This window comes from Eucalyptus grandis, chromosome 1 (assembly GCF_016545825.1).
Source record: "Eucalyptus grandis isolate ANBG69807.140 chromosome 1, ASM1654582v1, whole genome shotgun sequence".
Lineage (NCBI taxonomy): Eukaryota > Viridiplantae > Streptophyta > Magnoliopsida > Myrtales > Myrtaceae > Eucalyptus > Eucalyptus grandis.
In genome coordinates, this window is record NC_052612.1 from 25,170,531 (window position 1) to 25,182,985 (window position 12,455).

A 12,455-nucleotide genomic window follows, 5' to 3' on the forward strand; every position below is an offset into this window, starting at 1 on the left:
CTGAAACGAAACAGTGCATCCCTTTGTTTGCTTTGGTATGACTCCGCACTTTGTCCATTGTAACGTAAGGGGGAAAGTTGAAACCAAAGAAGCTTTTCTGTGGGGCAATTGATAACCAGTCTCTACGAACCAGTCTCTATGAACAAGTATGAACATCTAATCGTTTACCAAGCAAGATTAAATTGACTTGAAATTGTAATTGATTATAATTGATTGACTAGGAGCAGTTGTAGATGCTTTTAGCTTTGCCCTGTATTCTTTTGGACCTCACCCTCTAGTGAAGGCAAACTTGTTGGCCTGGTCCACTCATGACGAGTATGCCACTTTCTTAATTGGGCTATAAAAAACTAGCTGTCTAAAGCATCTTGAGTTCATTTAAAAATGAAAGAATTTCACATGAAAATCTGAAATGAGACTAATTTCTTAAAAGAGTTCAAAGAAAAAATTGTCTCAAATAACGGAATGGGATAACCAAACTAGTCTCAAATGACGGCTTAAGCTTACCAGCCGGCCAAATTTCGCTAGGCAACTTGCATGGCTTATTTCAGCGGCTAGAGCTCAGTAATTTTGTCCAAAAAATTCCTCAAATGAAAGTTAGGTACGTACTTAACCAAAAAGCCTCCTATGATTAAGGGAAACTTTGAACTTCATTGGCGTTTTCTTTGCAAGTCAGGAAGCTAAAGATATTAATACTGTATACATCCCTGGCTAGAGAAGTCTGCTCACACGTAGTGGATGGCGTTGCTCGTCCCTACACTAGATCATATGCTTGTAGATATTCATCATAGTAGTTGCACCTATGCTTCTATATTCATAGCATTAATCACCGATTTTGTTCAGTTATGCGCCTTTAAATTTTTCGGAACAACTCATCTTAACATTTGAAGGAACGACCTTGTGACTATGCTCATCGCCCGCCATGAAACAACATCTGCTATTCTTACCCAGGCTATTCTCTTACTTGCTCAAGTATGTTTCCAGTCACCAACTTCTTTTTGGAGCATTTCAATTGTTACTTGATGTTACTTGCTATTTGTTGACACCTAAATTTTACGTTTTTATTTAGTTACAAAAAAAATTAAGAAGTTGGTGACAAAAATCAAAAAAATTAATTATTTTTATTTTTATTTAAAAAAATGGTTGGGTCGGGCTGAATATGGCCTTGGCCCAACCCGCCTCCTTTTTTTGTTTTTTCTTCTTTCTTTTCCCCCCGTGGCCCAGCCTCCTTTCCCCTTTGTCGGCCCGGCCTACGCCCCATCCTTCTCCCTCCTCCAGTCTTCGCGTAGGACCTACAAAAGACAGAGCAGGAGGAAGCCGAAGAAGGATCTACAGAGGATCAGCAACAGTGATTTCAGAAAAATGGAAGTAATGAAAGCTTGGCCGCAGCGTGGCAGTGCCTGTAGTTGACAAAGCCCAAGAAAAACTACAGCAGTTGTAGCTGAAAACAGACCGAACTCGGTCCCAAGGAGAAGACCGGCTACATGCATATATAGAGGCAGGGAGGTTGGATTGACTGAGGAAAAATCGAGCTGAAGATGGAAAAGAAAGAGAGCTGGCTTTGTTGACTAGCAAAAGGCATTTTGGTCGGACACGAAGGGAAAGGAACCAACGGCAGTTTTATAAAAAACAAAAAAAAAACAAAAAAACAAAAACAGAACATGTTAGAGTTCAAGTCGGCGGAAGACAACTTACCTTTATCCGATACGCAAATAACAATTAGCCCCAAAATGAATGTTGAATTGCCAATGAAACACGAACAAAATTACTTCATGTTGGTCTAAATGCAATCACAAGGAAAGCATCTAATTTCAACGGCGTAAATGCAAACTGTTCTCGTAAAGAAGAAATTGAACACCTTGATGGAAAGGGGACAGAAAGGAAGAAAACTTTCTGAACGTACGTTATTTCAACCATTCCAACGGTTGTCTTCTGGAGTCTTTTATATGACTCCATCACACCCCTTCGAATGGTGTCTTTCCATCGTAGCGTATCAAAATGAAACGGTGCGTTCCAATCGCACTCCATCATAGACATAATAATAATAAAATACTACATCTTCCACTTGGACATGATAGACTTGATAGCACTCTTTCAAAAATATAAGATGTTCAACATTCATCAACTTTACAAAACAATTCATACTGGCAAGTAAGCCGTGCAACCAGTGAGTACACCTGCACTTGGGAGCTCAAATTATGCACATGTTAAGGATAACATAATGGCTACAATCCCGAAAAGAAATAAACAATCGATGTCTCACAGTGCCCAGACATATTTTGTTACATCAGTCCAAGTATACCTATCCCTTAAAGGCTATACTTGACTATTCTCACAACACCATGTATTTACAATTATATCCACAACCACATAAGGCAATATAATTGGTCAACCGGTAGATACATGTGGTAGATGTAAAACAACAATAGTCTTCCTTCGCACTCATGTCTCTCTTCATTTTAGAACAATTGCTTTCTTAGACACGTCCCATAAAGCCATATCTATTCACGACCGCCGGTAACATGCTAAAGAAGCAACATTGATCTTTCACTTTGAGAACATAGTCAGAAGTAACATAGGGCACAAAATGAGGTAAATTATAAATTACCTCAAGGGCTCACACGATGAGTAAATATGGATAATTTTACTCACCTTCCCTTATCGGTCGTACAATGCACATGTAGTATGAATTACATGCTATAGTGGATTTCTTTTTCTATAAGAGCGTATGTCATTTATCAAATATATCCACTATATGGATCTTAACCTAAACATAGTCATGTGCTTCTCACGTACTCATGTTTAGCTCGAGTGTTATATCAGCTCACTTTCTATGGCGTCTAATTAAATATTCGCATCCGGTATCTTACAGGCATACATGATTATGGGACTATCATGTTCGGTTTTACTATAAACAAATCACAAACCTCATCTTGACTCCAATCAAGGCGACATATTTTATGTACTAAACTTGCTCTTTATCATTTATTTGTACATAACGTCTCATCTCAACATGCTAACTACAACACTTGAGGCGATTGCTTGTGTGAGTGAGCCAATCATTACCTGCTGACATACTTTTCAATAATATATATGTGTAGTGCTAGTCTCATACTGTATTTGTACTTATTGATAAAACATCAAGTCACTAATAAACAAACAAGTACAATACATATGTTCACAATTACATAAATTAATAATCATCTACAATAACATATATTACATTCTACGCAATCCTAGTGACATCCTGTGGGTCAAGAATATGTCTCTAAGAACAGCTTTCGTAAATGGATCAGCAACCATTCTATTGGTTGAAACGTATTGTAAGATCACTTCTTTATGTGCTATTATATCTCTTATGAAGTTGTTTTTTATGTCAATGTGCTTTGTCTTTCCATGATACTTGGGATTCTTCACATAGGCAATGGCTGCTTAACTATCGCAATAAACTATCACTAGTCTTGGAACCTCAATGACAGTGGCTAAATTTTCTAAGAAACGTTTTAGCCATACTGCTTCTTGCACTACGGCAGAGCATGCAATAAATTACGCCTCCATCATAGATAAGGCCGTGCGTGTCTTTTTTTACTATTCCAAGAAATCGCACATCTATTGAGCAAGAACGCATATCCAGAAGTCAATTTACGTTCATCCAGGTCTCCACCCCAATCGGCATCTGAATAACCCAATAGGCGTAAATCATTCCCTTGATAACAAAGTCGATAGTCCAAAGTGTCCTTCAAGTATCTCAAGATCCTCTTCACTACTTTCCAATGTGCTTGACTGGGATTTGATTGATATCGGCTTACCAATCCCACGGCATAACATATGTCAGGTCTAGTACACATCATAGCATACATCAAACTTTCGACCGCACTAGTGTAAGGAACAGTTTCAATCACTTTAATTTCTTCTAGAGTCTTAGGACACATCTCAGTACTTAGGCCTTCACCTTGCATGATAGGGATATCAATGGGATTACAATGCTGCATATTGAAACGCTCAAGAATCTTCATTATATAAAACTCTTGTGATAAAGTAAGGAGTTTCCTTGATCGATCTCTTTTGATCTTAACTCCTAATATATAAGAAGCTAATCCCATGCCCTTCATTTCAAAATTGGAGGACAACTATTCTTTTATGGTGATAACCAAAACCTTATCATTTCCAGCCAATAGAATATCGTCCACATAAAATGATAAAATCACAAGTTTACTTTCGGACCGCTTGACATATACACAGTGATCTTCTTCAATCATTGTGAAACTAAAAGTGGTTATGGCCCAATGGATCCATCTGCACTTCGCTTAATCTTAAAGACCCATTTGTTTCCAATGGCCTTACGGTTGGGTGGTAGATCAACCAAGTCTCAGACATGATTTGCCCTCATTGACTCCATTTCATCTTCTAAAAATTTTATCCTTTCTTCCTTATCAGATGATGAGAGAGCCTCTTGAATAATCTTAGGCTCGGCAACATCCTTTTGAGCAATCATAAATGCTTCCCCTTCAATTTCAAAACGACGACAGGAAATACTTTTACGATTATTTTTATGCAATTAAATTTCTCTTGAATTCAATTCGTCAGGCAATGCAACACTCCCACTAGATCTTGCATGTTAAGGTAAATTTGCATTTCCCTCTACAACATCAGTGGGTGTGTTATTAGGATCTTCCATCTCATATAATTGGAAGTCATTATCAATCTCACATCTATTAGGAAAATCGTTCTCTAAGAACGTGACATCTCGTGACTCCATTTCGGTCACACTTCCATCAGCTTGTTCACCTATGAACACGTACCCTTTGGAGTGTTCAGAATATCTTATAAATATACATTTTTTCCCTTTATGGCCTAATTTGCCATATTTATTGGAAAAATTATAAACATAAGCTGCACATCCCCATGGACGTAGAGTACTTAAGTCTGGTTTTCTACCAGTCCATAATTCATAAGGGGTGGAAGTGACCGATTTTGAAGGCACTTGGTTAAGTACATAGGCAGCAGTCAATAACGCATCTTCCCAATAGGAGATAGATAAATTTGCTTGTGTCATCATAGACCTAACCATTTCCAATAGGGTTCTATTCTTTCTCTCAACCACCCTATTTTGTTGTGGAGTACCAGGAATAGTCTATTGTTGTACAATCTCATTTTTACAATCTCATTTTTATCACAAAGAGCCTTGAATACTCACGTCCGCGATCGGTTCTCAATGCATTTATTGTTTGGTTCAACTAATTCTATACCATCGCTACATATCGTCTAAAGCAGTCTAATGCTTCTAACTTATGGAAGATCAAAAAGACATAACTGAATCGCATGAAATCATCTATGAAAGTGATGAAATATGAGACTCCATGCCTCGCCCTCACATTCAAAGAATCATAAATGTCAATATGTATGAGTTACAATAGAAATTCGGCTCTAATCCATTTACCGAATGGTTTTCTAATTGCTTTTCCCGCTAAATAATATTTACATATCGGCAAATCAACATTAGTGAGTGGCCCTAAAAGGCCTTCTCTAGCTAATCTTTGCATTCTTTGTAACCCAATGTGACCTAATCTAGCATGCCAAATACTTTCATCAATCTCAACATTATTAGAAAATGCAATTAAAGAAAAATAACCATCGATATTAATATTGTACTGATCATATTCAATGTCTAACACCATAAAACCATTCGATACATGACCTGAACCATAATAAATTGTTTCAAATAAAATGTCAACACAATCACCATGAAAATTCAATACATAACCTAAGCTATGAAGAACAACTACAGAGACCAAGTTTCGTCGAATATCTTGACCATAAAGGACATCATGTAGGAATAGGTTTCGACCACCACGTAAAATTAATTTACATGTGCTGATACCCTTCACTTCAATTCTTGAATTATTCTCAACCTATATTTATCTTCTTCCAAGCTGAATCCGACAATACTCCACAAATGTTTCTCGGTCTCTAACTACATGGTCTGTTGGTCCTGAGTCTACAGTCCACATTGGATGAGATTTAGCAAGCATTACAGTGCTAGAAACAAAAGCATTACTTAAAATAATGGAGTAGTAGGGTACCTCTTTCGACTCAGTGCATTCACGAGCAAAGTGACCCATCTTACCACAATTGTAGCACTTCATCTTAGCCTTGTCCTTCTCCCCACCACGCTTCTTACGTTGGAAGGTCTTAGTCCTCTTAGGTGCCTGATTAGTCTTCTTCCCTTTGTTGTTGAATTGAGAATTCCTTTTGCGCTTGAAACCCGAAACTTTGCGCGAACTCGATTCAACAACATAAGAATGAGTAGAGGATCTCGCAGCCTCTAGGCGCTCATCCTCTAATTCCAAATGACACGATATATCATCAAAAGTGACAATATTTTCATTATGTGTCATATTGATTTTCATATGCTCCCAATTGTTAGGAAGAGACCTTATAACAGCCTGAACTTGCTGTTCATCAATAAGGGAGTGACTTGCCGACTTAAGCTCACGAATCATATTTGACATCTCCCGAAAATGTTGCCTCATCATTACATTTGGACGCTTTCGGAATGTGTCAAACTTGATGATGAGTCTCCTCAGCTTAGTGACAGATGTATCCCCAAACTTATCTTTCAAGGCAATCCACATAGCTTGAGCTTTATCATAACTTTCAAACTCACACATGAGATTATCTTGCATACAACTTAGTAACGTGATGCAAGCAATGCTATTTTTCTTTTTCCAAGCTTGATAAGCTTCTAGATCTCTCATGTGTTAAGCTGAAGTTCCATGCTCAGATTCATCCATGGTATGGTTGAGGGTTTCTAAAATCTCTTACTCCTCAAGGATGTACTGAACATTTCGGTGCCAAATATCATAATTGTCACCGTTCAGCTTCTCACCATTATTGAGGTCAGCCACAATGGTCTTGGATGCCGAAGCCATAATCAATCGCCATAACACATTGACATAATAAACGCAGAATCAATATTAGCACATTTTTTTAAAGTAACACATATTTAATTTGTAGCAAAAACAAACTAAATTAATGATAATTCAACAAAAGACACAGAAGCAAAAGTTCATTATGTTCCCAATCAATTTCTATGTACGATTGTTCTATTATCATTAATTAGTTTAATTTGCACAAATTATAAATTCTAAGTGAGAACTCATTCGAAATCTACCAACCTACAAACTCCCACTTGGAAAAATAATTATATGACCTCATGTAATCTCTACATTTTTCCATTAACATAAAAGCATAGCATAATTTGAACCAATGTACAAAAAACAATCATGCCGCAACTACAATCTAAACCGCAATTCAACATGTAATGGAAAAACAAGGATTTCCTACCATTGTTCGAATTTTCTTGGAACTAGAAAATTGCAAGTATATTAAACTACATACATGCTACCATCGAAACAAGCTCTACACAACATATACGACATCATTTTTATATAGGCCAGCCACGGTATTTTCTAAAACTTAAGAAAATCAAGCTAAAAAATAAATAAACTATGAATTTGTACCTTAAAATTCGCGTACATAGGGCTCCGTACACAATTTCATACATTTATAAAATTAAAATATCCAAAATAAATATACCATAATGTAGAAGACACTCATACGAACCAAACACCGTTGACCATGCTTCAATCAGAGCTCCCACGCACCCACACGCGCCGCCTAAGTGTGCATGCGCCACACCGAGCCAAACGACTCCTAGTCAGTCCGACCAGTCCAACCGGTCCAACCGATGACCGGTCCAACCAGTTTGACCACCGGACCAGTTGACCAGTTGGACTCGTTGACTGGTCAATGGTCAGGTCGATTCTGGGTCGAGTCACGGGTCGGCCTCGAGTTAGGTCGCAGGTCGAGTCGTCGACTGGCGACCAGCCGGCCAACCGCCGCCGATGACAACATCATCGATGACGTCATCCGTCACGTCAACACGCGCCGTTTCGCCAACGCTCGCGTGCCGCTCATGCGTTGACATCACAGTGACGTCATCACGCACTGGTTTGCCGACCAATGCGTGCGCAGCACCACGGACTTTCCCAACGCTTCAAGCATGTAAGGCTCACACGCAGAGGCCTATGGCCGCGCATGTGGGCACGTCCGGCATCTTTCGACAGCGTTCGACCCACCGTTAGACTCGTCTCGACAAGTACTTTCACCTTGTATATTTGAAAACTAATTTTGGCCGAAAAAATATTCCAAAAAATGGCCAAATCCGTATGGGTGTGCGCGCGATCCCAAACCCATTCTTCGCCTTAGTTCGATTTCAAGGATTCATATTATAATTTCGAGCGATAAACGTCCAAAACAATGTAGAATTCAATCTCTTGATCTCGATATCATATGGTAAACAAGTAAATTCGATGAAAATAAGGCAAAAATCACGACCGGGCTCTGATACTAATATTGGAGTTCAAGTTGGCGGAAGACGACTTACCTTTATCCGATACGCAAACAACAATTAGCCTTGGAACGAACATTGAATTGCCAATGAAACATGAATAAAATTACTTCGCGTTGGTCTGAATGCAATCACAAGGAAAGCATTCGATTTCCACGGCATAAATGCAAACTGTTCTCATAAAGAATAAATGGAACGCCTTGATGGAAAGGGGAGAGAAATGAAGAAAACTTTCTGAACGTACGTTATTCCAACCATTCCAATAGTTGTCTTCTGGAGTCTTTTATATGACTCTATGACACCCCTTCGAATGGTGTCTTTCCATCCTAGCGTATCAAGGTGAAATGGTGCATTCTAATCGCACCCCATCATGGACGTAATAATAATAAAATACTACAAAACAGAAGCCGAAAGAACACAGAGAGAAACCAGGGGAGAGAGAGACCAAGAGAACTGAGAGGGAGTAGGCCAGAGAAGGAGCCGAGGAGCCCGCGAAACGTCCAGCTGCCGCCAATGAGCTGCCGAACGCCGCTGTAGTCCTCGGAGCCCAACAGCATAGAGAGAGTCAAGAGCGAGCTAGAGAGAGCGTGAGATTGAAAAGTCCCTAGCCGTTGCTATAGGCCCAGCCGTCAATCACCGTCCGTCGCTACGTGTCTCATCCAAACCAGGTAGGCCTTCCTGAGCTACATCTATTCATTTTTTAGGCGTCAGGCCAGAGCTCATGTCCGACCAGTTCACGCGAGTTCCGATTTCGTCGATCCTTGGGTTGTGGCCGAAACTGTTTGTCCTTCCCTCGTATCTATTCTAAATGCGACCAACTAGCCTATGAGTTGATCTTGAACGTTGCTCTCGCATGTTGTGTTGATGTTTGCCTCGAATGAGTCTATTGGCTGGTGCATCCCGAGTGTTTGATAAAATGCTCAAAAGAGAACCGAAAGAATATTTCACGTTTTGACATGGGATCGGTTCATTCTTGCTCCTATATCCACAGAATTATATTTGTTTTGCTTGTGTCCATTGATTTTTTTTGTACGTTTATCGTGAAAGAATCATATATCGTTGAGTGGTCATGTTTCTTTGTTCCGAAAAATGGGTTTATGGTCGCCGGAGTTTGTGGCGACGATGGTTTGTGTCAGTTGGAATGGACGACTGGTAGATGGTGGTGGTTCGGCGATGGAATGCCAGTTGCTTTGGTTGGTGTTGCCGTTTGGACGAGCTTCGGTGAGGAACAAGATCTCGGTGAAAGAAGGGGCTTCGAGCGTGCAGAGAACCCATGAAGAAGAAGAAGGCCAGAAGAAGAAAAGAAAAGATTAAAGGAACAAGAAAAATGAAAAAAAAATAACTAAAAAAATTTAATATTGATATAAAAACAAAAAAGAAAACAAAAAAGGGGTTTTATGAAATAGGTTTTGTCCGTATTAGGTTATGTTCGGGTTGTTGGATCGGGCTAACGGGTCGAATTGGGTTTACCCGGTCCAAACCCATTTTCTTGAATATAATAATATTAAATATTAAATATTAAAAATTCAAAAATTTAAAAAAAAATTCAAAAATTTCGAAAGTATGAAAAATTCAAAAATATTTCCTAAAATTCAAAAACTAGGAAAGCATAAAAAAATCGACCTTTTTCTGTATTTTTTTTAAATTGATTTTTATTTTTATTTTTATTTTACTAAAAATAAATTAAAAAATTAAAATTAAAAACTTCGAAAATTAAAAAAAGTGTAGGGTTTGGTTAGGAATTTCCATGTCTTGTCTTTTTAGCATAATTAGGCCTTTATTTTCTTGCATCTTGATTATATTGCATGTTTAATTCGCATATTCAATTATGTTTGTGTATGTTTAATTGCATGTGTTTAATTTTACTGCAATTAGGATATTGGTAGCTATGATTGTTAATTTAATGATTGCGCACCTGCATGATTAACTCATATGTTAGTTGATAAGTATAAAATCAATCCAAACTACTTGACAAAAATCCTTTCTTTTAAAATGAACAAAATTAGGTACCGAAAGGGCATTAATTGGTTAATTAGTATAATCAAGTCTCCGATCATAGATTCTCTAGTTGCGTAGGAAGTACGGTATACTCCCATACCTCATTTGGTTTCTAACCAACCCCAATAGGCTAGTAGCGACTCCTTTTCGCGAAATTCCTAAAAATATTCCAATGTCATGCGGGGTATGAGCTTAGGAGAGCCCGTGCCTAATCAATGGCCATAAGCCCGTCATTTAGACAATACCCCTAAACTTGTTCCCTCCCCCCGAGGGTAGGTCGCAACACTATTCTCCCTCTAAAGGCAATAATTCTTTCTTGAAGACAATGAGGCTTTTTGGTTAAGCACAAAGCTGTCAAATTGGGTCAGAGACTCGTATTTTAAACCACATTTAGTCATATATGACTCATCTTAAAATTGAGATATGGGTTAAAGATTGGTTTAAAAAAGAGAAGCCCAAACAAAATGGGTCTTATTTGGGTCAGATATGGGTCACCGATATCAACACTCTCTCTCTTTCTTCCCCCTTACCTAGATGAACTCCTCCTCGACGATACTGCTTACAGCATCAACCTCTTCCCCTCGACCACCACCTCCACGTAGGCCTGGCTCCACCACCATCCGCCTTACCCCATGGTTTATATATTCCTTGGCAGGATGGCCGACCTCGACCCCTCGCAGTTTTCCAAGCTCGCCCTTAGACGTCTAGGTGCTTGGGTGTGTGGTAGTGGAGATGGCGATGGGAAGGTTGGTGACTGCCATAAGCAAGCTTCAGCTCACCGAGATCAAGTGAACAATGAGCTCGCCAATCTCGACGGAGTCAGAGCTCGCCGGCCTTGGCGAAGCTAGAGCTCACCTAGATCTGGTGAGTTGCAAGCTTGCTAGTTGCGAGGGAGCTCGAGCTTACCTGGATCTGGCGAGCCACAAGCTTGCTGGCCTTAACTAAGCTAGGGCTTGCTTAGATCTAACAAGTCGCGAGCTCGGGGCTCGGGCCAGTGAGCTTGGCTTGGTCATTGCCAGTAAAGGAACAAGGGGGAAGAAGAAGAAAGAAAAGAGAAAAGAAAATTAAAGGAAAAAAAAAAAGAAAATAAATAAATAATAAATTCAAATTTTAAAAAAATTATTAAAATTTTGATTTTTTTATATATATTTTTGGTAGATGGATATCCATATACTTATCGAAGAAGTACTTTTAGAGGAAGCTTGATGTTGTCTAGATCGAAACTCAATCGATATTGAAATAGAAATTCTAACATTATAATGTAATTTTTTAATCTGGTAAATCACAATTGAGAAGTTATGCATTCTTGTATCCAAGAAGATTTATTATAAACAAATCTTATTTTCATGTCAATCATTAACTATTCAAGCTTTTTCTTATTAAGAAATTTCCAAAAGTATTTCAATTTAAGGTTTTTCACTTTTTATTTTATTTACTAGTTCTTTTATTTTTTTTATTTACTTTTTTAATTTGATGTGAAGTTTCTATTCAACTAATGTGTGAAGAGGTTAAAGTGAATTAAATGGGTGGAGTGGATTTTTCAGAATTGAGTTAAATATTAACGTATCTCAATAATATGAGTCAAATCATCTATGGATTTGGTCGGGTATGAGTCATCAAATTTACATTACATGAAAATGAGTCAAAACAGGCTAAATACGTCAATATGGATTGGACTATTTTCAATCCAACCCAAATCCAACCTAACCCACCCATTTGATGGCCCTCTAGCTTCAATTTGGGGCTTTTTCAATTTGGGGCTTCTTCAAATTTAGTCAAAACAAACAATTTTGGACAAAATTTCCCTTATTTCAACTATCGAAATAAGCATGAGAGTCACATTGCAATTTGACCAATGAAGATTTGGCTAGCTGGTAAGCTTGGGCGATTATTTGAGATTAATTTGATCACTTTAGGCCATTATTTCAAACATGTCAATTCATGTCCTCTTTTGAAAAAAATGGCCCCACTTCATGCTCTTATTTTAAAAAATTTCCTTTAAGTATAGGGAAAAAAGCCACAAAAAAAACCCCAAACTTTATTCACA